We start from the raw sequence: 25,895 nt of genomic DNA on the forward strand, positions 1-25,895 counted from the left end.
TGTAGTACATACAGTTTAGTTCTTTTTGTAAGTGATTGGGCGCAGTGGCCGGGAGACCCCGCGCAGGGGCAGACGTAAAGCCGCCGGTACTTCCTCTCGACAGCGAGAGAGAGAAATACTTCACTGCCGCATTTCACGTCGGAACCGCGTATGTGCGCGAGCGTATTCGGCGCGACTTGTGCCTCGAGATTAGCGGAGAACGGCGGGCCCATGGGCGAGCCGAAGTCCGCCTGCGCGAGAAATAGAATCTTGCGCAGCGCGCCGGAGCGATCGTTACCGTCCGCCGTGAGCGCTCTGGAAGCCACTGCACCCTTTTTTAGAGGCTCGTTTTCTTCGCCTACTCTCGACTTCTGCGCTTATAGCATGCGCTGAAATAAACGCTCCGTATGTGTGTATAACGACGAGAGGAATTGCTCTTTATTCTCTATATGAAACACAGTTGAACAGTGACGAGGTCGCGGCCCCACCCTTTGATGAAAAGTTTACCTCCAGTTTTCTACAGTGCTCCCAAAAACTCGAGTGTAATCAACAGAAGTGTTGAGACGCGGAGCCTTCAGACAACCTCGAGCTCGGTACGCATTCCGCCAAAGCTGCAACACAGGCGCTGCGCTTCTGCGCTATATCGGAGCACGGACGTTCACTAAAAAGCACCGCTGGTTGGCAGTCTAGTAACTGTGGAGGAGGGCCTATTTCCCAAGAGTCAGTGGGCTTCTTCGATTATCCGCCTCTGGCAGCCCGCGGGTTGCTTGCGGGCTGCCCAAGCGCGCTCGATTTTCTCGGGTTGCTCCGCCCACTTCCGGTGGCTGCCCGGAACGCGTTCGTTTTTCTCTGGCTGGGCGGTTTCGGGCTGCCAGCCGGCGGCCAGACTCGCCAGGACGATTTTGTGCTGGCAGCGCTCGGGCAGCTAGCAGACGACAGAGAGGTGTTTGGTAGCGGGAAGCTCGCGCGGCCATTTTTATAAGGACTAGAAGGACCGCGGTTCTTCATGCGATGTTTTGCGCGATGCAGGCGCTTGTTTCGACTAGGCCACGGTGCATATCGACTGTGTCGCCTGCAATGACACCTTTTGCGGTAGTTCTCGCTGTTTATTGATATGTTTTGCGTGCGTATGCGCGATCATATTTCGATCGTCTCACCACCTCGAAAGCACAATTGCTCGCTTCATATTACGATCGCATACTTCTGATTCACAAAATATTTCGGCTGTTAATTTCGTGCGCCCGGCGGATATTGCGATGGTGTTCGAGGCCTTTCACGAGAGCGGCCGGATTCCAGTTCCGAGTACGCGTTCAGACGCGCGCATAGATGCATGTGCTGACCGTGTTTTACGAAGTGTTGGTTGAGCGCGATACGGGAGCGCATGGTCTTCATTGCGTTTGGCGCAGTGCAAAAGTGGATATGCTTTGAAAAACGCTTGACTGAAACATGTCCTTTATTAAAAGCCCTAACGAGCACATTGCTCGAGACATCTCTGCGGGCATATGGCCACACAGAATTGTCGCGCCGACCAAGTGCCAGGGTGTCGAACCGGAACCGAACCTGAACCCGAAACCGGAACCGAACCCGAATTTTTGCCCGGAACTGGAACCGAACCGAACCCAAATTTTTTTCGCCATCTTGGAACTGAACCCGAACCGGAACGATTGAAAGGAACCGTTCCGAACCGGTTCGGGACTCGGTTCAGCCGCACATTTTGTGCAACATGGCATACTTTTTTTCTTTCTTTTTTTTCAGACCAAACGGCATATGCCAGCGCGCAGATTTACCCAGCGAAAGCTGTCGGCGCTATGGAGTGAGAAAATGGCATCCAGTCGAAATTGCATCCAGTTCGACAAAAAAACTGAAAGAAGTCTCGTGTCTAGGAAGAAAGCTAATTGGCATTTCTGCAATGTGCTTTTGGTAATTCTAAAGTATTTTAGGCCAGATTGACGTGAGATGTTGGATTTTATAGTATCCCCCTTTCACATGCTTACGTACAGCTTTACTCGAACTGTTAGCACAGCTTTAACACGTAAAGCACTGAGTGAGAATGGTTTCCTTTTCTTTGTGTTGAGTACCATAAATATGTGAAGCATAGGCGCAATGACCCAATCACGTTGTGCAACATTTACTTTCTGAGGCATTCCTTGTCTCAGATAGCAGATAATGAATAAGACCCCTCACGATGGCTCAGTGGCTGTGGTGCTCGGCTGCTAATGTCAAGGTCGCGAGTTCGATACCGGTGGCGAGGTCGCATTTTGATAGCGACGAAATGCAAAAATGCGTGTGTGCTGTGCGATGTGAGAGCACTTTGAGGAATCCCAGCTGGTCTGCGCTAATCTGGAGTCCTCCACTACAGCGTTCCTGATAGACTCCGCGCCGCTTTGACGCGTTAGAACACACATAATACTATTATTACAAAACAAAGAAATATACATATGCGCTTTCTTTTTAAAGAATCCGAACATTCTTTGTGGCACGCGACGGAAATAAGCAATGAAAGACGGGCATGTAGCAGGGGTACGATACTTAGAAAAAGAAAATAGTGATTACACAAAGAGGCAATGCGGAGATACATGCGCTCGCTGAGATGTGATAAACGCCTAGAAAGGGGCTACCGAAATGAAATGTAACTGTGATGAAGTGATTTTCTGTTATGTCGATGCATTGAAATTCTTCTGCTTATATAAAAAAAAATGTCAATCGCTAGCGGGCAGCTTCGTCACGCTGTCCTCATGCTGCATCTTGAATTCTCTGACGTGCGGCTTATATCTGCATCTCTGTAGCACATGACGGAAGCCAACAATAACCGAAACCAAGGAGCATAGGGATGTACTTTTTTTTTAAATAATTGGTGGTGTTCATCAATAGGAGCTTAAAGAGTAATTATTTTTAACGATAATTGATTAAACTGAAAAAAAAAAACCTGCCGCCAATAGGATCCGAACCCCTGACCTCCGAAATTTGCGTCCGGTGCTCTGCCAACTGAGCTACGGCGACGATTTTTTTATTTATTGCATGGAAATAGTGCCGAAAAGGAAAATCGGAGTAAGCCCATGCCACAAAACACCAAGCTGTGTAAAACGAGCCCACCACACCGCTACACGTCCCCACCTCCCTAAACATCAGAAGTCTGAGAGGCACACCCATGCATATAGATAGGAGCGCCAGAAAAGCGGCCCTTCCAGGGCAACATATACTCCCCTCACCAAAGCGCACTGCTCACGGAAGAAAGATTTCGATGAGCGCGGTGATTCGGCGGCGATCAATCATACGGTTCTTGAGACTAAACAGTCAATCACACGGCAAAACAGTTTTTCTCCACTGGCAAAAAACGGGTACTAATCCGTGCGATTTCAATGCCCTTCTCAAGTGTACGTTCGCCGTAATTATGTCCCAGAAGAACGTAGCATCACTGCGCAGAATAAAACAATGGTCAATGGTCTTTGTCGCATTGAGCAGGGGTCAATTTACCGTCCATGACACAAACATCTCCTCAGCATGAAGTAATGCCTTGACAGGCAGCGTCGGTGTGTGTAGCTTAGAGAAGAACGTTTCTGCAGCAGAAGAAATAAATGTACATTCGCTTAACACGTTTTAAAACACTGGTGTTAAGGAACTCCAGAAAAGGTTGCCGATACAACAGTAGAGGAAACAAATACCCTGTAAGTACATGAGTCGTCTGCCTTCTGTGGAGGCTATACAGAGAAGCGCACAGTGAGGAAATTTAAGTTGTCTGCCTACCTCCGCGCTGCGGCGGCGATTGTCTTATATTTTTTGGCTTTCGGGGGTACTTACGTGCAGTGCAACCGAACCATGAGAGTGTTCACCAGCGCCACCCTCGTCAATAGCAGCGAACGCAATGCGTCTTCTTTTACCGAGAGTGCCACATAAAAAAACGTGGTCGAACGGTGAGGGCGGGAGCTGTGCGAGAACCCTCGCTTCGGCTTGTTTGTGTCTGAGGAGAGAGGCTTAAGGTTGGTTCACATGCAAGCGAATGGGCAAGGGAGCGGCGCGTCCCAGCGAAAATTTCCAACTTATTGGAATCTCGCTGCTCACCACCGCGACGACTCAAAGACAAGTTTTTGCACCACAGATGCAGGATTCGCTAGCGTTTTCGCGTTCTTTTGTGAAACGCTTTGCGACGGCACACGTGCAGCATTCACAGCATTCCACCTCAGGTAGATCGGCTGCAGGTAGATGGGGCATTTTAGACCGCAGCTATTATGCGTCCATATTCCCCAGTTGCGCGTCGTAGTCGGCGTAGTCGGCGTAGCCGGTTGTCCAAGTAGCAGAGCCACGGGAAGACCCCAAGAGTGGCTAGCAGCATAATACGCCACATGCCAGGTAGCGTGTGATGAGTTGCGCTTAAACTTCGCATTACCGACAACTGCAACCGTCTGTCAATTTTTTGCCAGTGAGTACCCGGATGTGCGCCCACCAAATTGTGCACGCGTGTGCATACACATGCTTAAGCGCACGCACGCATGGACACACACACACGCACACAAACACCACGGAAATTTTTTAATTTTTGAGAAAGGAGACTAAACTGCTAACGCAGTAAAGAAACCAACTACATACAATACTCTAACGCTAAGTGGGAATCAAGCCAGTGGCGGCGGCCGCAACAGAGAAGCTTCGTTTACTGATGCCTTAGGCTACTCGGCCATCTTTGAAGATTCTTTTTATTGTGGCCGCATAGAATATCGGAACCTCCCTGACCTCGTCTTGCCTTACTTGACTGGGTCGAATTCCGCGACCTCGGCATACGGCCTCATGCAACTATCACTCCCTTGCTCTGCCTGCTCATAAAAATTCCTGAATGCGCACACGTCAAGAAAGAGCTACCAGTCAGGAGGTTGAACTTTCGCAGCATGTACGTTCTGAGCTGAAATGAACTGTTCTCTGAACAGTGACCGGGCCGAAAGTGGCAGTTGTGCGTGTTTATCAAGCATACAGCTTATTCACACGATAAGCAGTCTTATTAACAGGAAAAGTTCACACGGAATTCCGGTGTCCTTCATTACTGGCACAAATCTTATAGTGTAAGGCATGACCTCAATGTCCTTTTTTAGAGGCTGCTGAAGTGAGCTATGTCTGAAACGAACATAGCGTCACAAATAATTTCGTTGTTCAATTGTTCCTCCTTGCTTGCAGATGTAGCAATTCTGTGAACATGGCACAAACGTCTCCTTGGCTCGATGGCATGTGCTAACACGTATGGTCGACATTTGAAGTCTAAGAAAGGTTCTTGGGGCCTATTGAATGTACAGCGTTTGTCAAAAGTTTGGAGCCCAGGGGGATTGCTTCTGAAGCACACTGTCTGGTTCGTAATGCATCTCCCGCGCTCCAAATTTACTGAAGGTAAGAAGATTTCTGGTCCTGCCTCCTCCAATGGGTAGGTCTGCCACGAATGTTACAGGAGTCTCACTACAAGGCTTAGAAGCAAACCCCCTGGGCTCTAAACTTTTGACAAAGACTGTACATCCTCTGAACTCGCCTTAATATAAGGCCGTCAAGAAAGGCTAGGTAAGGCTGCACGTAGAGGAAGTAATGACCGATCAGGAGCTTTGTCAGCTGTATTCTGGAGAAGCCGTGCAGGTATTGTAAAGAAAAGCGAATATTTAGGAAATCGAGTGTGTCAGCACAAAATTCCCTCACGACTATGTACATAAAAGACAGATGAGCATTTAGTCACCTAATAAGCACAGCTGCCAGGAAGCGGCGGTTTTCGGTTTCGGAAAATAAAAATCATGAAACAGGTTAGTGGACAAAAACTCCACGAAACACTCACCATCTGTATCAAGGTAGCATGGAATTCTGTCCACGCATGGGCTGCCTTTGAAAACGTCCCAGAAAAGTAACAAAAATTCTATTTTAACGAATTTACGGTCCTCCTCTCGCAATGCACCAATTACAGCATTGTCACAACGCAACGTCGCATTTTTGTCATCTGTCTCTAGGATCTTTCAATATTGTTCGTATATATAGCCCTGTTTTTGATCTATGTATTGTTTTCTTCACTGTCCCACCCCCTCTGTAATGCGAAAGCCCTGAGGGTAAAATAAATGAAATGAAATGAAGACGTCGCATGTTTGTGTCCGTACAGACACGAAGTGCCCTCAACCAATGCAAGCCTGCTTTTTTATCATATTCTTTTCATCACAGCAAGAGACGGCGACGACATCAGCAAAGGCCAAAATCTTAATTTTACACTGTACTAGCGACAAGCCACGATTAGCTGTGTTTTTGAAGAAACTGAGCTATAGGTGGTCGAGATATATTATGCGAGTTACAAAGGCGATGTAGAGCAGGTGATGATGATGATGATGAAAAGGTTTATTTAAAGCCACAATGCCTTAGTTGAAGGGAAGGCAGGTGATGAAAATAAAATATTTTTGGTAAACTCTCTAGATGTATGCTGCAGGTGTGCCAGAGTGGGGGGGTGACTGGCAAGCCGCTTTTGGGGTGACAAAATGATGTCTTGGCTGTATATACCTGCAAATACAAGGCAACTTCCGCTCATAGTGGGCGCATGCAGCGGTCCTGAGAGCTTCAAGAGAGACCTATTACTCGCCTGACGGGGACTCCGAAACTGCTGAAGCTTAAAAGTTTCGTGATGAAAAATCCATCAGCTTTTTTTATGTATCTCATCAGATAGGGTCTAGTTCACATAGCCGGTGTACACTAATTCTGAGTTCATTTGATTTCCCGGCTCTTGAGTAAATTTAAATCCTTTAGCCGCGGACAGTAAAACATCTCGCATTGAGCAAATTTTGCAGTGTTGTTTTATATGCTGATTTCACAAAGAAAAGTAAACAGCAAAACAAGGTTGAATAAAAACCTACGTTCAGAATTTTTTATAGTCTGAACCCGTTCGAACCCGTTTGAACCGGTTCGACGCTATCCGGAGCGGTTCGAACCGGAACGGAATGTCGCTCCGGAGCCGAACCCGGAACTGAACCCGAAAGGCGTGAACCCGAACCTGAACCGAACCCGAAAAAATTCCGGTTCGACACCCTGCCAAGTGCTGATTCTGTTGTCACCAACTGTTGAACAGCTTCATGCTCGGGCCTTCTGCCACATATGCTCAAAATATCTGAGAAGTACCGCAGGCATGCACCTCCTCGCGTTTGGCCCATTTTAAAAAAAAATAGATAAAAATGAGCTCTAGCGCTGATCGTCATGCAAACACACGCGGAACGTGAGGAGCCGACACGCAGGGCTTTATTGTAGCGCCTTTCATTTCAGTGCCAGTTCTCTGCTATAAAGCTGTATTATTACAGAAACGATACGCAGCTAAATTTATACAGTGCACCCGCTTGTTCTAGGTGGACGTTCAACAAGTTGATATGCGCAAATTTTGCCGAGATTAGGCGTTCCTTGCCCGCAGCAAAAGCCGGCGGCCGACAGACTACAGTTGAACGAACGTATCCCGATTCTTTTCTGCTTACAGCTTACAGGAAGCAGGTTACGAGCGTAGAAATCGCAACGACCACAGCAGAGTACACCAGCTGGGTCGATCGTCGGCGGTCATAGCAGTCATATATACTTACTGCGTAGTAAGCAAACACGCAATAATACGAGAGTACGGCTTGTCGTTTGATAAACAACGCACGGCCAGTTTTTCCGTTCTATGTGGTGTCGACTGAAACACGTTAGATTGCGATTGCTCATCGCATGCTTTTGAGGATTTCTTGAAGCTTACACAGTGCACCGAAGGCACACGCTCGCGTTGTCGTTGCCGATGTATACGAGTGCGAGCTTGATCAGGTGCATGTTCTGCAGTCTGCGGCACGCAGCCCTCAATAACTACAAGTCGTTGTTTTCGATACCAAGCAGCCTATTTCTACCGTACGCGTGAATGAGACGCAGAACGCTAAGCTAGAGAGAGCATCTGCCCTCCGTGATCCGCGACTTGCTTGCCGCCGAGATTGCCAACCGTCTGGTTCCGGTGGCCGCCAGCCCACGTGACCATGATGCGTTTTCCTGTCAGAGACAAACTTGCGGGCCGCCAGCGGGCTGCCCGAGCCCGGTTAATCGAAGAAGCCCAGTGCGCAAAAGGGCCCTCGGCAGCGGCGTCAGAGGAGGATGGCTTGCAGAGGCTGAGCGTACTCTCTCCTAGTTCTTTTTCCTCCATGCGCCGGCTGGCAGCCGGAAACTGCCCAGCCAGAGAAAAACGAACGCGTTCCGGGCAGCCACCGGAAGTGGGCGGAGCAACCCGAGAAAATCGAGCGCGCTCGGGCAGCCCGCAAGCAACCCGCGGGCTGCCAGAGGCGGATAATCGAAGAAGCCCATTAATGGAGCCAGCGACAGTAGGCGACAGGCACCTGTGTTGTATGCGTCTTTCTCTGTCCTTGTACCGTTTTGCGCTGCCTCACATACCGCGTCAAAACACCTTAAATTGAGTAGGTGCAGCACAAGTCAATGGCAGGGAAGTTGTGGATTTTTGCAAACAAGATTTTTTCTTATCATTTCTGCACTGAAGTCAGTTGCAGCTTCATATGGTGTTCATGTGTACATAGCTGTGACATCAATTTTATAATTATTACTAAATCAAAGACAACACCAAAACTCACATCACAGCGGTAAATAGATAATATTTACAAGCGCATTGACTTCTCTAAACCATATATGAGCTCAAAACGAAGCATAAAATTTAGCTTAGACGGCTTACTTCTCAAAGTGTGAACAATAAATGGCTATGGGTAAATGACATTGCTTTCGGGTTTTGATCTTCAAACCGCAGTAATGGTCGCGCAAATAATTTGCTCTGCATGTGATGCTGACCGCTTGGCATTCTGCGGTGGCGCTTTGCGCCAGAAAATCACTCTGCAAGTCAGAGTTTAGCCGACGATGCGACAGTAAGAACGTGTGTCCTTGCTTAGTTACGTGGTTTTCGGACACGCGTTTTAATCCTTAACAAGGCTAGTCATTGTAACTAACAGGTGGAAAACCGCAAGAAGAAATAAATGAACGATTCTAATTAGTAAATGAGATGAAAAACGCAAGATAACAGGCGAACTTTTCAAAACTCCGCGAATTCCTGTGCCTATGATGATGATGATGATGATATGAAAAGTTGCGGTGGCGCCACCTCGTGACGTCTGTTAGAAAATGGCTTGCCTGCGCCTCGCCGCTCGTGCCACTAGAGAGTATTCTAGTGCACTATACCGAGAACACAACGGAGCTTTCGAATACAATCCAATCCAAATCCAATCCAAAATTGGAGGACAGAAAATTTAGAGGAGAGGCCGTCACGTGACATTTTGTGAAGCCAGAAACAAGCTCGGCGCCATCTTGTCCGTCAACGTGGCAACGTTTCTCTCTTGGAGGTGTGTTTTTTGGCTGTCGGTGATCGCTGAGGGTTCAAGGAGACATGTCGTCCCCTGAGCGGAAAAAACTTCGTTCCAGCGGAGGTCAGTTCTCCTCGTGGAGCTACGATGAGCGGGTCTTCCTGCGCAGCCTATTCAAACACCATGCCTGCCCGAAGGTTCATTTTATGGCGGAGCTCGGAGCCGATCCTTGCAGCAATAAAGATTGCTGTCGTTGGCCGATGTGGACCGTCATGTCTGACATTTTGCGCGCAGCCCTGGACAAGTACGTGGAGCCACAAACACTGGAGGCCTTCTTTTGGCACGTCATCGCCCGAGGCGTAGATCAGATCACGGTGACCAGCAGGTTGGACTTCCTTGTACTGCAGAATGGCTCGCTGTCATCAGATGAAGAGACAGACGAGAGCGTAGTCGAGTCTCCTAGCGACGATGAACAAAACTTAGCAACTACAGCCCTTCAGGAGACGAAACCGAAAGCGCCACTACAGACTCGCAGGATGACCTTGGCGAGAATCCGTTGCGTGTGTCGTGCTCAAGTAGAGCAGCATACATGCGTAATGTCTTGGCTCGATTGAGCTCTTCCGCGGTGGCACAACTTTTGCACGCAGATTGCAGCGGCCATGGCAGTGGCACAAGTGGAGCTGAACTTTTGGTCGCGCCGAAAGCGGCACAAGGCTCGGTTTTTGCGCCTGTTCAAGAGGCCGGTGAGCGGGAGGTCGACCGCGGCTGTGAACTCCCGACGGCTGCAGCTGAGCCGGTTAACGAGCAGCAAGTCGCTAAATCCGCCGAAGGTTGTGGGTTTCTACGTGGACACAGGCCACCACCCACCGCGGGTTCGAGCTTCGCGCGAGCCAAGGGCCCCGATCAGCCGTCACCACACACACACTGGGACACCGATGCGGTGCACTCAACCTCCGCTGGGAGGAGAGCGATTCGCCGCAAAGAAATAGGCCTCCAAGTTCACAAAGGAGACGTTTATTCACGTCGTCCTTCAGCAGTACACACACACTCAATCGTCACCCCGTCCCGGGGGCGCGCGAGGAGCAAGGCTCCGCTGCGCGCACGAAGCGACTCGAGCAATATGCGCCGCTAGCACGCCGCTGCAGGAGAATGTCCCCGCGGCAGTGCTGTGATCTCTCTCTCGTGTCGACCGTTGGGCCGGTTGCGAGAGAGAGTGGGCAATCAACGCAAGGTACGCCTGTCTGAGGTCGCTGGACCCCGCTGGACAGGCTCGAGCCGCTGCAGGTCAGAGGACACGTGCGGGCGAGCTCGAGTAAGCACTGGTCCGAGCGGCAAAGGCCGGCAGGGACAAACAGTAACGTACGCACCTTTCGCTGTCTCGGAGGGATCTCTCTCTCTGGGCCCCGCTCGGACGGTCGCGCGGAGCGCGGCCGCCCCAAAGCGGGTCCCGATTTCCCGCCAAAAGGCGCCAATGGCAAAGGCCCTTGGGGAGCCGGGGCGGAGCTGTGGCTAAATGACAGTGATTAGTCACCCAGCCGCCTCTCCACCGCCTGAGGCGGGAGCAAGGGAAAGAGGAGAAACAACGCGGGAGGCCGGCAGAGCCGCGCAAAGGCGACGGCGGAAAGCCAGATTCCCACATCCCCCTCTCCTTAAATGCCCTCCTACCCATCGGCAAAGCACGCGGCCAAAAAAAAGAAATCAATACACAAAAAAATAAGCTACACATCGGTTCCAAAACTAAAGAAATGAATACACAAAAAAAAGCTAGCCACACTTCAGTTCCAAAATAAAGAAATGAGTACACACACAAAAAAAATCTAGCTACACTTCAGTTCCAGCCAGAACAATGTAAAAAAACAAAGGAAAAACAAGGCAAACAAACACTGGCATACGCTTCAGTAAATCAAAACAGCTTGCAGATTATATACACGGTACACAAGAAGATGTGACTACAACTGTACAACTATGTTACAGGTGGATGCCAGCCTCAAAGTTCGGTGGCGCGGCCCAGTGGGCCTGTCGGCGACTCACCGCTCGCAGACTTCAAGTTGAACGGGTTGGGAGGGCCGACGACTGATGGCGGTCTTCTTTCCGTTGATGTAGGGTGCGTTGATGACGACGGGGCCGCGGCAGAGCACTGACCTCGCGCCCTTGGACACGACATCACGTTCGGGCACAAGAGAGTTAGTGCACCCCCTTCACGCCGGCTTAAACGGGCGCAGATGTTCGGCAGCGTCCTGGTGTGTAACCTTGGCCACTGCGAGGGGTCCTTCTCATCCTCGCGCTCACGCAGAAGCACAGCGGCACAACTCACAGGCGTCGCCTCGGCTCATGGTTACGCGCACACACAGCCACAAACACAAACACATGTACACAAGCACGTGCGCGGACGTCGGCGACAACGATCCCCTCATCAGAAGCGTCCAGAGGCGCCGCGGCGAGGGTCAAAGGGTGCACTTTCCGCCCCCCCATCGCCCCAAACGCCCCGCCAACTTCCCCTCCATACGGGCCGCACAAAACTCGCAACGCGACACACGGCTCCTTACCCAGACAACACACCTACATCCTAAGGACGTCCTTGGGAAGTCCGCGGCAGGACTTTACGCACATCCCGCGAATGTCCCGAAAAAATCCTGAAAACATCCGAAGTGAAACGCCGAAAGAAGTCCTTCGGATGTCTGACGAGTACATTTTTGGGACCTTCACAGGACTGCAATAGGACGTCACTATTTTTATTTTTTCCTTGGCCAGGACCCAATATAACCTCATGTCCTTTTCAAAAGTGTCGCTACTGGTCACGCATGACTGACCAAAATACCAGAAGCAGAAGCAGTGCCTCGTAGCCGCAACAGAACCAACTTCAGCTTCTGGCATTTCGGCCAATTACATATGGCCGAGAGCGATGCTATAGTAAAAACGACACAAAGTTAGAACACAGGCCTGGATTATGCTGCACAGTGATTTAAAACACAAAGCTTTGGCTAAAATAGTTTTATTCAAATATATGGGGCATGCTGATGATCAGGCCAAATGCTGATTACAGCTGAATTTTATTTTTAATAACAGCACATGAAACAGAACTCACATAAGGGAAGCACTAACACAGCTTTAACAGCTCCTCTCAGGCATTTCTCGTTATTGAGAGCAAGGTCATGGATGATGTGCACATAGACCTTCCTTCGCAGTGTGTGTAATAGGCTTCATTAATTTTGTTTACCTTGTCTGGTTAGTATTAGCCAAAATTATCACGTTTTCAAACTTGAAGCAGTAGGATTCCAATACAATAAGTAGCCAAGCCAACCCCAGATGCACAGTTGCAAAATAGAGATGCAAAATAACTATACGGCTAAAACAGCAGGTATATACATATAAGTCATGTAAGGTCTAAACAGGCTTCGGGATGATTATCTTGGTCAGAACAAAAAATATTAATTGCACTGCAAAGGAAATTAAAACAAACAGTAGCGGCATACTGTAAGGCATAAATATTACATGACTGTCTTATAAATAATGGATGCAACAAAACACAAATATGCCACTCAGTGCCTCACTGGTCATATGGTGCTCGGCAGCTGACCCAAAAGACGCAGGTTCGATCCCAGCCATGGCAGTCCCATTTCGAAGGAGGCGAGAAGTTGAGAGGCCAGTGTACTGTGCGATGTCAGTGCACGCTAGAGGACCCCAGGTAGTCAAAATTATCTGGAGCCCTCCACTATGGCATCCCTTATAGCCTGGGTCGCTTTGGGATGTAAAACGCCAAAAAACCAAACTAAAAACACAAATGCAACTTTTTTTTACTGAAACAATACAAGCATACGCAGCAGAGGTGAAAAAATCTCGATCACACTGCACGTAGCATAGCTAAAATGAGTCAAATTATGTGACTGCAATAAGGTATAGGAACTATTGTCTTATTTAGAATAATCAATGTTCTTAAAACACAAATGACCCTTTCTTGCTATAACAGTAATACAACCCAACTACACAGATTAGAGATTAAAATATTAACATAAGCACTATCTGTCAGGATCAAATTTCAGCAAGCATGCAACTAGAGACAAAAGCAGGTATATAGCTGTGCATAAGTAGTAGGTGGCCTTCAAGGCAATTAGCCGACATAAACAACAACAACAAGGCAAGATAAACATTTCAGTCAAGCTGCATGTCGAATGACTAAAATAAGGCATGTTGTCTGACTGCTACAAGATACAGGAACTATGCTTGTCTCACTCAAAACAATAAAGATTATTAAATCACAAATGAGCCTTTTTTTGCTATAAAAGCAATACATGCTCACAGATCAGAGGTTAAAATATTGACACAAGCACTACCATTCAGACTCCCATTTCAGCAAGCACAGGACTAGAAATAAAAAGCACGTATAAGTGTGCATAAGGAGTAGATGGGCTTTAAGGCAACTAGCACGGCCAGAAGAAAAAAATCTAAAACACGCTGCATATAGTATGATATTAACATTAACAAGTTATAAGACCGCTACAAGCCACAGGAACTATGGTCGTCTCTTACATAGACGATAAAAGTCATTAAAATCCACATATGCTCTTTTTTTTGCTGGAACAGCAATGCAAACGCACTATGGGGGTGAAAAATAACTCTAGTAGTAGCAGTCAGGAACAAATTTACACAAGCATAGTGGGACTAGAGACCAAAACAGCAAGTATAGCTCGATACAAGCAAATTTCAGAAGGGCAACAAAATGCCCAGCTTGGTCAGAGAAAAAAAAAATTGTTCATGCACAAAGCATCGCATTTCTAGACACTTTAAGTATACTACAACTGCTAGGTATCAATAAAGTGACACGTTTTCAAGATATTGCTTGGCTTCTCATTCTAGGCAGTCTTCTTTTCGGTTCTGCTATAGTGTCATCGAAAAGAAGAGTCATGTATACATGTAAAGCAGAAATCCTGCCACCTGGGCCAATGCTGAAATAGGCTGCCTTGCTGGAAGGAAGACAAAAAAGACCCAATACATATAGACACTTCTTTCAGTTCACCTTTTTTTAAATCACTGACTGCATTTGAAAAAAAAAAAACTTGCAGCACAATATACAAATTGCAGCACCTTCACATGGTGTTGGCACCAAATGGTACTTGCGGCAAGGAATTAATCCTTGCACAAGTAAATGTACATACTTCCAGGAGTAAAACCACCACAAACAGACGGCCAAGTAAAGAGAGGTGCGTGAGGACTTAGCAGGCTACGAATACCCAAGTTAACTCAAAGATACATTTCATGATTCTACCTAACTACACAGGCTGATATGCAGAAGTTTTCACAGTATCTATTGAAATAATCTACTGAATTCTGTGCCCTCTCAAAATCAATCACCTCTCAGCACAGTGTCACAGGAAAAATATCAACAGTTTCGAATGAAAAATCCTCAACCCAAGATGTTAATATCAACAAAAAATGTAGCACACTAGCACCACACTCACCATTCAGTTTTGCTCAGGAGCACAGCTTTGTTCGCCAGTGTTCTTGCGCATTACCCGTTCAGTTGCATGCTGAAACAATGACATGGCTGCCTTTTCGATTTCTTTCAGCGTAGTTTGCTGTGCCCGAGTTGAGGTCTGCTGGTCGGTTAGGCAACCTATATACGAATGAGAGTATATATGTTATGTATTTTTTATAAAAAAAATATATCTCACCTCTAAAAAGTTTTGTACCCAAACTTTACTGCATTTCCTTAATTTTGAACCAGCAGGCAAAGGGCATGGGCTTGAGTAACAAAGGATGGCATATTTCAACACATCTTATTACCAATTCCATTGCTGGACCATGCCTTTTGTGCAGGCAGTATGAAAACAATCCCAAATGCACACTATGAAAGCTGTAATTCTAGCTTGTTCTAACCTGTGGTAACATTCATGGCACTGCAGCAATGAGTCAATGAACCAGATGACGACAAAAATCCATGTGGCTAGTTGTGAAGTGCGCGAATGTGCAGAGTGAAAATAAACAAAGAAAATTTGGCATTTTTTTTCGAAGCAATATCACTGGTCTTGATGCAATCCTACCAAAGACCTACAAATTAAATTATAAACACTTAATGTAGATATTGATTCTGTGATCTGATTTATATTCAAAGTCTTAAAGAGATATAGACACAGTGTTTTGGGGTGTTCATTTTTCTGCTTTTAATGAGACGTAAAAGCCCATTAATCATGGAAATGAGCTTAAATATCTAGTCCACAGTGTGAACAGTTAAACTGTTTTATATGAGTACTTTTGGTCTCTGTCAGGTAAATGCCAGTGCTGGAGTCCATTATGGCATCATGTGATGGCATGGTTAGGACTTACCCCATGTTTTGCTAGTGACTCTGCCAACCAGTCCATATATAGATGATTGATGTCAGCATTGGCTAACAGCTCCTCTGTCAACGATTTTTGGCATGTGGAATCAGTGAAATCAGAGAATTTGGAATAGTAAAACCCTTTGTGCCCAGGACACAGATCGGATCCCTTATTTGAGTTCAAAATTTTATATCTGTGCTCCTTTAAGATTTGAAATAGCTTCCTCCAAATAATACTTACTACACATGATTTTGCATATATTCAGCTCACAGAGCCTGTTCTTCCCTTGGTACCATACCAGCTGTAGCTAGGAGCCAGTTCAGATGTTAGAATACTTTGCAGAATGCGAGATGTCTTTTCTCTTGCAGTGTCTCCATCTAGCACAGTCATGTGATTTCTCTAGATCAAAACAGAATTAGGTTCGAAATCAGACCAAGAAAATAAAATCAGGATTTCTCAAGTTAACAGTGGGGAACTCTATTGCTATAGTCAGTTTTTACCATACTGAAGGCAGCTGGCATGCTGTTGTGAAGTATCTCTAGGTGGTACAATTAAACATGCATATGCCCTCCATTATAAGTCCTCCATATGACACAGGGGCAGATTTGGCCCTTGCCAACAAAAAATTCATATGTTAAAACATGCATGACCTCATTTTTTGGATGCAAAACGCCCAAACAATACATATAGTTCAAATGAAATTGCAATAGTTCTCTTCAATACTATATATATCTAGGTTACAAACCAATCAAAGAAAATCTGTGCGCATGCAACAGTTATAAACAGAATACAAAATTAAAACAACCCCGCCCCGGCTCAGTGGTTACTGCGCTCGGCTGCTGTCCCGAAAGATGAGGGTTCGATCCACGCCGCGGCGGCCGAATTTCGTGGGAGGTGAAATTCTAGAGGCCCGTGTACTGTGCGTTGTCAGTGCCCGTTAAAGAACCCCAGGTGGTAGAAATTTCCGAAGCCCTTCACTACGGCGTCCCTCAGAGCCTGAGTTGCTTTGGGGCGTTCAACCCGAACAAACCAATAAACCAAATCAAAATTAAAACAGGAACTTTAGGCGCACATTCAGTCGAATGTTGAAGGCACGGAACATGCGACGAGCTAGGATCTAGTTGCTCTTGCGGCTTTGCAGCAGCACACGGATCAGATTAATAAGGGTCGTATGCAACACCATCGCCAGCAGCCGACGCTATTAGCTCAATATCACGGCGTGCACGCCTGTAAGCAGTACTCCTCGGCACCGTAGCCATTATGCTGTCACCAGATTAATATACTGGCCCCCAGTAAGCTTCTGCTCATGTTGAGCCAGCATCAGTGACACTGAACTTTAATACCGCCGCTAAAATTACTTCAAAAGCTAGAAATCACGCAACACGGCTCACACACCAGGCAAGGACTACCGACTGCCACTTACTTTCACTTGCCGCATGTGCCATCCGTGTTTCCCGCCGCTGGAAAAAAATACACTCGTTACGCAACCAACATACAGTAGGAACGTCAATAATTACCTGAAATTTTGGTCCAAAAAACGGAAAACGGGCTAATACACGCCTCAATCCACCAAGCTAAGCAAATATAACTTGCATTCCATGGTAGTGCGATGGTGCGATGACCAGGGTTGCCAGGCCCTAATCTCAAAAAATAGCCACGAAAATGATAAAAGTAGCCAAAAAAGTAGCCAATCCATGGCCACGGTCTCAAGAGTAGCCAGAATTGGCGCCAAGACACCACAAAAACGTCACCAGAGGCAGGAAATTTACAGTTTAAAGACAGAGGGAACTTTCTTTCCTCCAAGACAGAGGGCAACCTATGGGGCAACAGTGCTTGTAAATAACTTGGAAGCATAAGAGGTATTTATGACATGACTTGCAAAGTGACCAGAACAAATCATTTTCTCTTCGGCAGAGCAAATACTTTGTGTTCTTTTGACGCAGTCATAGTTATTAATGCGTGAGCGTTAGAGGGGACATGTCGCGATTTCGTGATGGGTAAACAAAGTGAAGCCCTACGTGAAGCCCTTGTGAGTCCTACGTGAAGGCGTACGTGGAACTTGAGGTGTGAAGCCCTGCCTACCAGATTATGAGTACTCTCCCCACCGTGGCTTGTGGAAATTAAATTACTGGTTGGTTGAGACTGGTTGCTTGGGAAGAGCAACCTGGGCACAAGCCCTACCAATGGCAGCACCTGCCATCGCAGGGCAGTAGCGTATTGCTTAACCACTGCATCACGGTGCCAGGAGTAGTAGGACTCTCAGCGATCATTAAATGTAGAGAATGACCAATTCCACATATCTGGGCATTAACCCATTAATGCTATCTCGTCATGCCCTTAAGACGGAGCTTAAGTCTGATCAAGTCGCCGATCTTTTTCTGAAGCCTGCTTGACGTGTAAAATCGAGCCTCGAATCGAAATCGAAGTGAAAACCGAAGTGCCTGCACAACTAATTCGCATTTGGCCTAACCCCGCTAAATTGTTCCCCGTTTATCCACAACAAGGCAGGTACAGCAGGATAATGGTGTTCATAAATAGCACTTCGAAAGTAGCCAAAAAGTAGCCAAGTAGCCAAACTCAAATTTTTGTCGCCAAGAGCTCTCAAAAGTAGCCAATTTGGCGCAAAGTAGCCAAACCTGGCAACCCTGGCGATGACGATGGTGGTGCCATTGAGCTAATGAGCAAAGAGCCTTTCTATGCAACATGCACCTAAGACAAAAATAAAACTGTGATCCTAAATAAAACAAAAAGTAACTGCAAAAAAAGATGTGTGTTAATAATTTTTATGATTACTGCTTTAAGAGCACGAACAGGTGGCCAGTTGTTTTTGCTGTGGTGTCGTCAGTGGCTGTTATGTTCGGAAGGCGGGAATTACAGTTGGCGTCAAAGTGGTTATAGCGCCGTGTTGTCTGTCTTTCTGTGTCCTCGTCTCTTTGCGATACGTTTTTTTACCTTTCAAGGTGGTTATGTTGTGACCTTGGAGAAGATTGTGTAAGCACACCCTCGATAGCAATAACAAAACGGGAATTAGACTATTTGAGCCAGGTTCAGATATGTCGCCCTGCCCTAATTTCGAAGTTTTAAAATTTAGGGTTTCTGTATTCAGCTAATGGCCCTTTTGGAATTGCTTATTTTCGTCCTGCTTTTAACGTTTTTTTTTGGCTCTTTCAAAAAATAAGTACTGGGTTATGTATTACTTTGTGACACCTTGCGCTTATACATCGCATGGATTATTGTTTACTTGTTCCAAACAGCTGTATAAAGCCCGCTAGCCAAAGACGTTGGAAAAGGACAGTGGAGCGTGCCACTCGAGCGCTCATGAGAAGTGTAAGGCCATCTGCACGATTCAGACCCTATGAATATAAACACTTCCTTATAACATCCGATCTGCGAGTGTTTTCGGCATGATCCCACCGCGGCTTTTATACGGACGTCATGTCCGTATAACGTTCGAGCCGCGACTGTTTCCGGGATAATCCCAATGCGGACTTCATACGGATGTCCCAGGGACGTCCTGTTAGGGATGTGGGACGTGCGTACATTTTTGGGACCTCCTACGGATGTTTGGTGTTGTCTGGGTTAACGAGCCAACCACCCACAGTCGGGCCGGAAATGAGAAAAGGCTCGCTGTACAAACGACACCTAATCCAATCTATTCCTTCTAGAAGATACGCGCAAGCACGGGCGGTCTGAAGTTTGCCTCTGTACATCTCGGTACGTTAGAACAAAACAGATGTTAGAAGCAGGAAGCGAAAGAGGCTAAAAACTGATTAAAACAAAACAAATAAATAAACCGATAAACACACAAGGCTGGAACTGAGCATGCTGCAAAAAAAAAAATAACACACCGTGCTTCGCCTAGGTAGGGCCTGACGAGAAAGCTCGCCAGCTAGCTGAGGCTGCGTGCCTTCGGTTGCGGAAAAGTCCGCCGTCCGGCATTAATCACACCGGTGACCGTCGCCTCAGATTGTACCGGTGCTCCGTACGCTTGCGTTCCGCAGCACCAGTTGTGAATTTGCGCTTGCCTTTGATACCAATGGGTACCGGCGCAAGCTCGTCAGACCGTGACGCGTAGGCCTTCAGGTCTATGAACCCCTGCTTGCTCCTGGGGAAAGGCCCCATCAAATCGCAGGTGGTCATCTGCCACGGACGCACACTGTCAATCGGTTTCATCATTCCAGGCGGCTTGCCGCCCCGTGACTTCACCGCTTGACAGACATGGCAGGAACGGCAATAGCGGAAAATGTCACGCTTCATGCCGGGCCACGTCACCGATTGACTCAGTTTTGCAAAAACTTTGGAGCCACTCAGATGACCAGCCAGTGGTTCGTCATGAGAGAATCGCAAAAGTGCGCCTCTCAGACTTTTGGGGATAACCACCTTGAACGGGTCGATGGACTCGTCATCGGTGGCTATGTACTTCAGCACGAGCCCGTCATGGTCCAGCAAATATGACTCCCCAGGGTTCGCCGCGACACACGCTGGCTTCTGACCCCCTGCGCCCGCTACAATACAAGTAGCGTCACGGCGCTCCGTCTCCCTGAGACCGTCGCTCACCTCGCGACAAAAGGGGTCATTTTGCTGGGCTTTCAGTAGCTCTTACGGCTGAAAACGATTCCAGTCATCCCAGAGGGGAGCATGGTCTCGTCCCCACTCAGGTTTGCAGCCAAAATTTCCGTTCGCGTCGGCACCTCCGAGGCGCTCACGAAGAGCTTTGCCTCTCGTCCGCTTTGCGAAGCGCTGCTCGCCTGGTTAGCGGAATGGGTTAACCCGTTTGCGGGTTCCCCCTCCTTGCCGCCCGGCGGCTCGTCCGCTGTTTCGCCCCCTCCGCCTACAGGCGTCAAGGCGCCGCTGGCGAGTGGGGCACGGGATAGCGCGTCAGCTACCACGTTTGTGCTCCCCTTTCGACACTGCACGGAAAAGTCGTAATGCTGTATCAGGAGAGCCCAGCGCACCAGCCGACCCGCAGGCTCGCGGAGCCGCATCAGCCAACTGAGCGCACTGCACCCCTGCCTCAGTGGAGGCTTGGGCGGGCTGCACGAACGAGGGAGGCAAGGCTCCTAGTTCGATGAGCGGCGTGGTTTCCACAGGGAACCGGGCCAGCGCCTCGCCGTTCCCAGAGCAGAATTGACTGCTCGCGGGGCACGGCTGCTGCTGTTCGAAACTGCCGGTTGCGGCAGCGTGACACGAACTGCTTTCGCACTGGGCGGAAAGCGTGCACAGCTGAGGCATGTGACCAGCGGATGCACCGCAGGGTGCTTCCGATACAGCTCCAATGGGAGCCGCGTGGTCGACATTTTGGGTTGTGTCGCCGTAAACCCCAATGGGGGCCGCGGCCAACCACGGTGTCTAGCTATTCGTAGGAACAGCAGCCAGCGGATAAAACGACGCTACAACTCCGTAGGGAGCCGACATGTAGCTTCCGAATGCCCCGCTGGGGGTGTTAGACATGGTGCGCAAGCGTGATCGTCAAGGCGACCTGCTCGGCTAATGTGCCATCAAAGGCGTAAGCGCCAATGACTTAGCACGTTGGGCGCCAGTTGTGGGTTCCTAAGTGGACACAGGCCACCACCCACCGCGGGTTCGAGCTTCGCGCGAGCCAAGGGCCCCGATCAGCCGTCACCACACACACACTGGGACACCGATGCAGTGCACTCAGCCTCCGCTGGGAGGAGAGCGATTCGCCGCAAAGAAATAAGCCTCCAAGTTCACAAAGGAGACGTTTATTCACGTCGTCCTTCAGCAGTACACACACACTCAATCGTCACCCCGTCCCGGGGGCGCGCGAGGAGCAAGGCTCCGCTGCGCGCACGAAGCGACTCGAGTAATGCGCGCCGCTGGCACGCCGCTGCAGGAGAATGTCCCCGCGGCAGTGCTGTGATCTCTCTCTCGTGTCGACCGTTGGGCCGGTTGCGAGAGAGAGTGGGCAAACAACGCAAGGTACGCCTGTCGGAGGTCGCTGGACCCCGCTAGACAGGCTCGAGCCGCTGCAGGTCAGAGGACACGTGCGGGCGAGCTCGAGTAAGCACTGGTCCGAACGGCAAAGGCCGGCACGGACAAACAGTAACGTACGCACCTTACGCTGTCTCGGAGGGATCTCTCTCTCTGGGCCCCGCTCGGACGGTCGCGCGGAGCGCGGCCGCCCCAAAGCGGGTCCCGATTTCCCGCCAAAAGGCGCCAATGGCAAAGGCCCTTGGGGAGCCGGGGCGGAGCTGTGGCTAAATGACAGTGATTAGTCACCCAGCCGCCTCTCCACCGCCTGAGGCGGGAGCAAGGGAAAGAGGAGAAACAACGCGGGAGGCCGGCAGAGCCGCGCAAAGGCGACGGCGGAAAGCCAGATTCCCACAAGGTGCAGTGCCGGTTCGAGAACAAGACCAGGTTTCCGTTGGGAATTTTTCAAAAAGAGCCAGAACTGAAGCTAAAAGTAGCCAAAAGTAGCCACGCCACCTGAGCTTGGCGCCAAATTTGTAGCCAAGTAGAAAAGAACCATTATTATAAGCCACTTTTATTAATGAACAATAAATAATATCATTTTGAATCAACACAAAAACACAGCGTAAATAAAGAACACGGAATTTTGGGCCTCTTGCTCGGCCGTCAAGTACCAGGTACATTGTAAATAAATAAAAGTTCAGTCCGCGTAGTTTATCTATAGAGTAGATAGTGTTCTTGCCGGAGCAATTTTTGTCACATTCTATTCAACAACTCAGCAGGAACGTTAAACGATGATGCTGTTTTTTCTTGGAGTCGTAGCCCAAATTTGATTCCCAGAATCGCCATAAGCAAGTCCAGCTTCATTTTGTTACGGATCTCTGTTTTCGTCAAGTTCACGCAAGAGAACACGCGCTCTGCATCAGCATTAGAAATTGGAAGGGTCAAAATTTTCAGTGCTCCTTGCGCCAGGTGTTGAAAAGGGCATTCGCCGCAAGTGTACTTGTACGATGCCGCTGCGTGCCAAAAAGTCAAACATGATGCGCGATCAAGTGCACCGCTAATTCTCTGCTGCTGGCGTATTTCAGACTCCAGTTCGTTGGAGGAATATATGCGTCGAGGACGCGCGCGCGCATCAAGGTGACCAGTACAGCAACGAGGACAGCAAAGCTTGGAAATAATTGTTCTTTTCTGTTTTTGCTTGCTATTGTATATGCAATTGCAAAAAAAAAAGATGGCTAGTAAATGCGCCAAAATAGAAGTTCAAAGTAGCCAGAAAGTAGCCAAGGAGCCAGCGTGAAATTTTCATCGCCAGACGGGGTCGAAAAGTAGCCGATTTGGCGCAAAGTAGCCACCAACGGCAACCCTGAACAAGACGTACCCGCACTCTGCAACCAGGTTCACGTGCTGAATGCAGAAGTTGCGGAGCCCCCTTTCGAAGATGGTGCTGATGGCAGAGGCGGCTTGACTGGCACTTCTAGCACGGCTTCTCCGTTCTTCGACAATGGTCACCACAACGACACCAGCACTGGAAGTAGGACGGCCGCAGAAGCTGCTCTTCCGCTAATGGAGGTTGCTGACAAGGAGGTCTAGTGCGATATGTTCGATGGAATGGGCCGATAAGATATACAGGAAGGTTATGCAGCCTAGCGCGGCCTTGGACGTGAAAGGAGCTACTACAAAGAGCTGCTTAAATAAAGCGACTCTCGTGCAACTCGTTGCGTGTGTGTTGTCATTGTGTTCGCCCAAAATCTCTGGGTAATCGGTGTGCTATCGGTAAGCCAACCAGTTTTCGCCAAGTGACCGTTTTTACATACTCGGTGCATTTTTGCATAATGTTCCCTCCGCCCCGAGATTGGATTGTAAAACATTTATTGCGTCGAGAGCAGGTTGCGGAGGCACGTACTAGATGGCCGCTAGCCCATGGCTAGCGGCGACCTCGTTGGCCCGCTCGATTGCCCGCACTTGAATGTTGGGGTCCGAGCTGACCAGCACGGCCTCCCACCGCTCGGGAGAAGGGAGCTGTATCAACTCCGCAGGAGGCGGATCATTTGCGCAGTTCCACAGAATGTGGTCGTATGTGGCCCTTTCACCCCATTTATGGCGGTTTGGGTCGTACTGGCCAGGGTACATGAGGGCAAGCAGTGCCGGATTGAGAAGGGAGCGTGTTTGCAGACGGCGCCAGGTAACTCTTTTGCTAACGATTTGTGGGGAGGGGGATATGCGCGCCTCTCCAGCCTAAAGTGATGGGTGATGTCATGAAATGAGATTAACTCGTCCCTCGTGAAATTCGGGTTGGAGGGCGCGCTCACCGCCCGGTCGACGAAACCTCGGGATTGCGCGTGAGCCGCCTCGTTCCCCGGATTAGACGAGTGGGCCGGGACCCAGATCAATTCAACTTCTCTAATCGGAATGGGGGTGTTTTGAAGGATGCGGAGTGAGGTAGATGTGATACGGCCCCTCGCGAAATTGCGAATGGCTGTTTTGGAGTCGCTGAATATAATATCAGCAGGCTTGTTCGCTATAGCTAAGGCTATTGTCGCTTCCTCCGCCGTCTCGGAGGAGGTGGTTTCTATCGACGCGGCCGCCAAAGGGGCGCCGTTCCCGTTCACCGCGACCACTGCAAACGCTTTTCTCGGGATTTTCTCGGGGTTTGTTGGTATTCCGCTGCGTCCACGTACGCCACGTTGTCGTGTCGGCTGTATTTGGTGTGTAGTGCACGAGCCCTTGCTGTCCCGAGAAAAGCTTTTGGAGCCTCTTTTGTTCATGTTTTTCCCCCATTATTCTTTTAAGAGCCATGAAGTTTTTTTTGTTTTGTTTTTGCCTTGTAAGGCAAATTTTTGTACCACTGTTCGCAGGAGGCTTTCAGGACTTGGAACTACCAGTATCATATTCATTGAACTGTGCTTTTTATTCATGCATGAATGCTGTTCGTGTTGTCCATTGCATTCTGTTGTTCAGTGCATGGAGTGCTACTCTAGCTGTGGTGTGCCACATATAAAGTTGTCAAAATGGGTGTTTTTTCTATTCATCTTACCGTATTTGCAACGCACCCCCGATTGTAACTTGTAGTAATATTTGAGGCCCGGAAACCACAAAAATAACTTGGCGCCGATTGTACCGCGCACACGGAATAACGCAGTCAACAGGCGTCTGAAAGTTGCTTAAAACATTGCTTAAAACGTTGCTTAAAACTGTGGACCACTGAAGCCCTTCCGTGATGCTTAACACTTAAAAATGCGGTCTCTTTGTTTCCGCCAATCGCGAGCGCATGTCTCCAGGACGCCTAATGCACGGGACGCTGCCCGGTTCCCCTCTTTTCCCAAAAAACACAAAACCTCCTCAGAATCTCCCAAAAATGACCCATCGGGACATCTGGAATCTCCCCAGGAGGTGCTCATTTTTCCCGAACACATCTAAAAAACGTCCCCACAACTAGCAATGTCCAAAAAGTTCTGCGTCCCATGGAAAGCCCCAAAAGGTTAATGCTCGATTTCTCGGCTCTGGTTCAATAAAATTATTCCTCCTTTTTCATGCAGCCTGCAGGCATTCAAGCGCACATATGTGCCAAATTTCAGGTGCATACTTACGTTACAGGTGGTGTAATCCACCTTTCCACTCGTCTGAATGCGTGCTGGCTCGGCCGTTTTGCACTTATCCGTTTACGTGAAATGTCCTAGCATTTCGCACACACAGGAAATATGAACTAAAAAAGTAACCCGATTTGGCCCATATCAGAGCAAATAGCAGCGCCATACAGAAGTAATTTCAGTTTACTAGCTGTGCTCTTACCACGAATTGCATCCTGTCGTCCATGCCGGCGACCGCACCATACACCACCACAATCAAAATGCATTCATATTTCAGTCAAAGAAAAACAATACAGACCGAACTGAAAGTCCGTGCCGAACAAAACCTACGTTCAACGGCACAAATCTGAATGAATACAAACAGCAGACGCAAACGTATGCACCATTTAATACACAGTGTACATAACTCTACGGCGCCATGCCTATAATGATGGCCACTTTTTTCTCCAGCCGTGAGAAATCTGCAATATGAAGCAAGTAAAACAGAATCAAGGCACGATTAATCCAGTGGGAGAGAGTCAATATAACCACGCGAACACTGCAAAAACTATACCGCTGCGGCAGGATGGCTGCGCGGTGGCGAAGTAGAGCAGGTTAATCCATGGGCACTCGCAGAAGAGAGTGGTGGGTCTCCGAAGGTCCTTCCCGCTGCAGACCGTAGTAGACGGCCACGCTGCCACCACCAACGTTCTGCAGTCGTTGGAGGCGCTGAGGAATGCAGGGTGCGTGCGAGGAGTCACCTATTGCCACGAACTCCGCTGCCGCGAACGCCGCCTCGAAC

At 48.6% G+C, this 25,895-nt stretch overlaps 1 protein-coding gene and 1 long non-coding RNA gene across 4 annotated transcripts in view; one reads left to right on the forward strand and one right to left on the reverse strand.

Annotated features, from left to right (window-relative positions):
• LOC149352890 (exosome RNA helicase MTR4-like) overlaps positions 1–25,895 on the forward strand; it is a 228,465-nt gene that overhangs the window by 42,952 nt on the left and 159,618 nt on the right. The gene's annotated exons all lie outside the window — the stretch shown is intronic.
• LOC149352892 (uncharacterized) lies at positions 12,375–15,879 on the reverse strand. Of its 2 annotated transcripts, none has more exons than XR_016290875.1 (3): positions 15,834–15,879; positions 14,735–14,889; positions 12,375–14,239 (listed from the first exon to the last, which is right to left on the reverse strand). It is a non-coding gene; the product is annotated as an uncharacterized LOC149352892 (long non-coding RNA). The 2 variants fall into 2 exon arrangements; XR_016290874.1 differs by lacking the exon at positions 15,834–15,879 and adding an exon at positions 15,153–15,195.

Source organism: Amblyomma mixtum, chromosome 3 (assembly GCF_055824585.1).
Source record: "Amblyomma mixtum isolate Tamu chromosome 3, ASM5582458v1, whole genome shotgun sequence".
Classification (NCBI taxonomy): Eukaryota; Metazoa; Arthropoda; class Arachnida; order Ixodida; family Ixodidae; genus Amblyomma; species Amblyomma mixtum.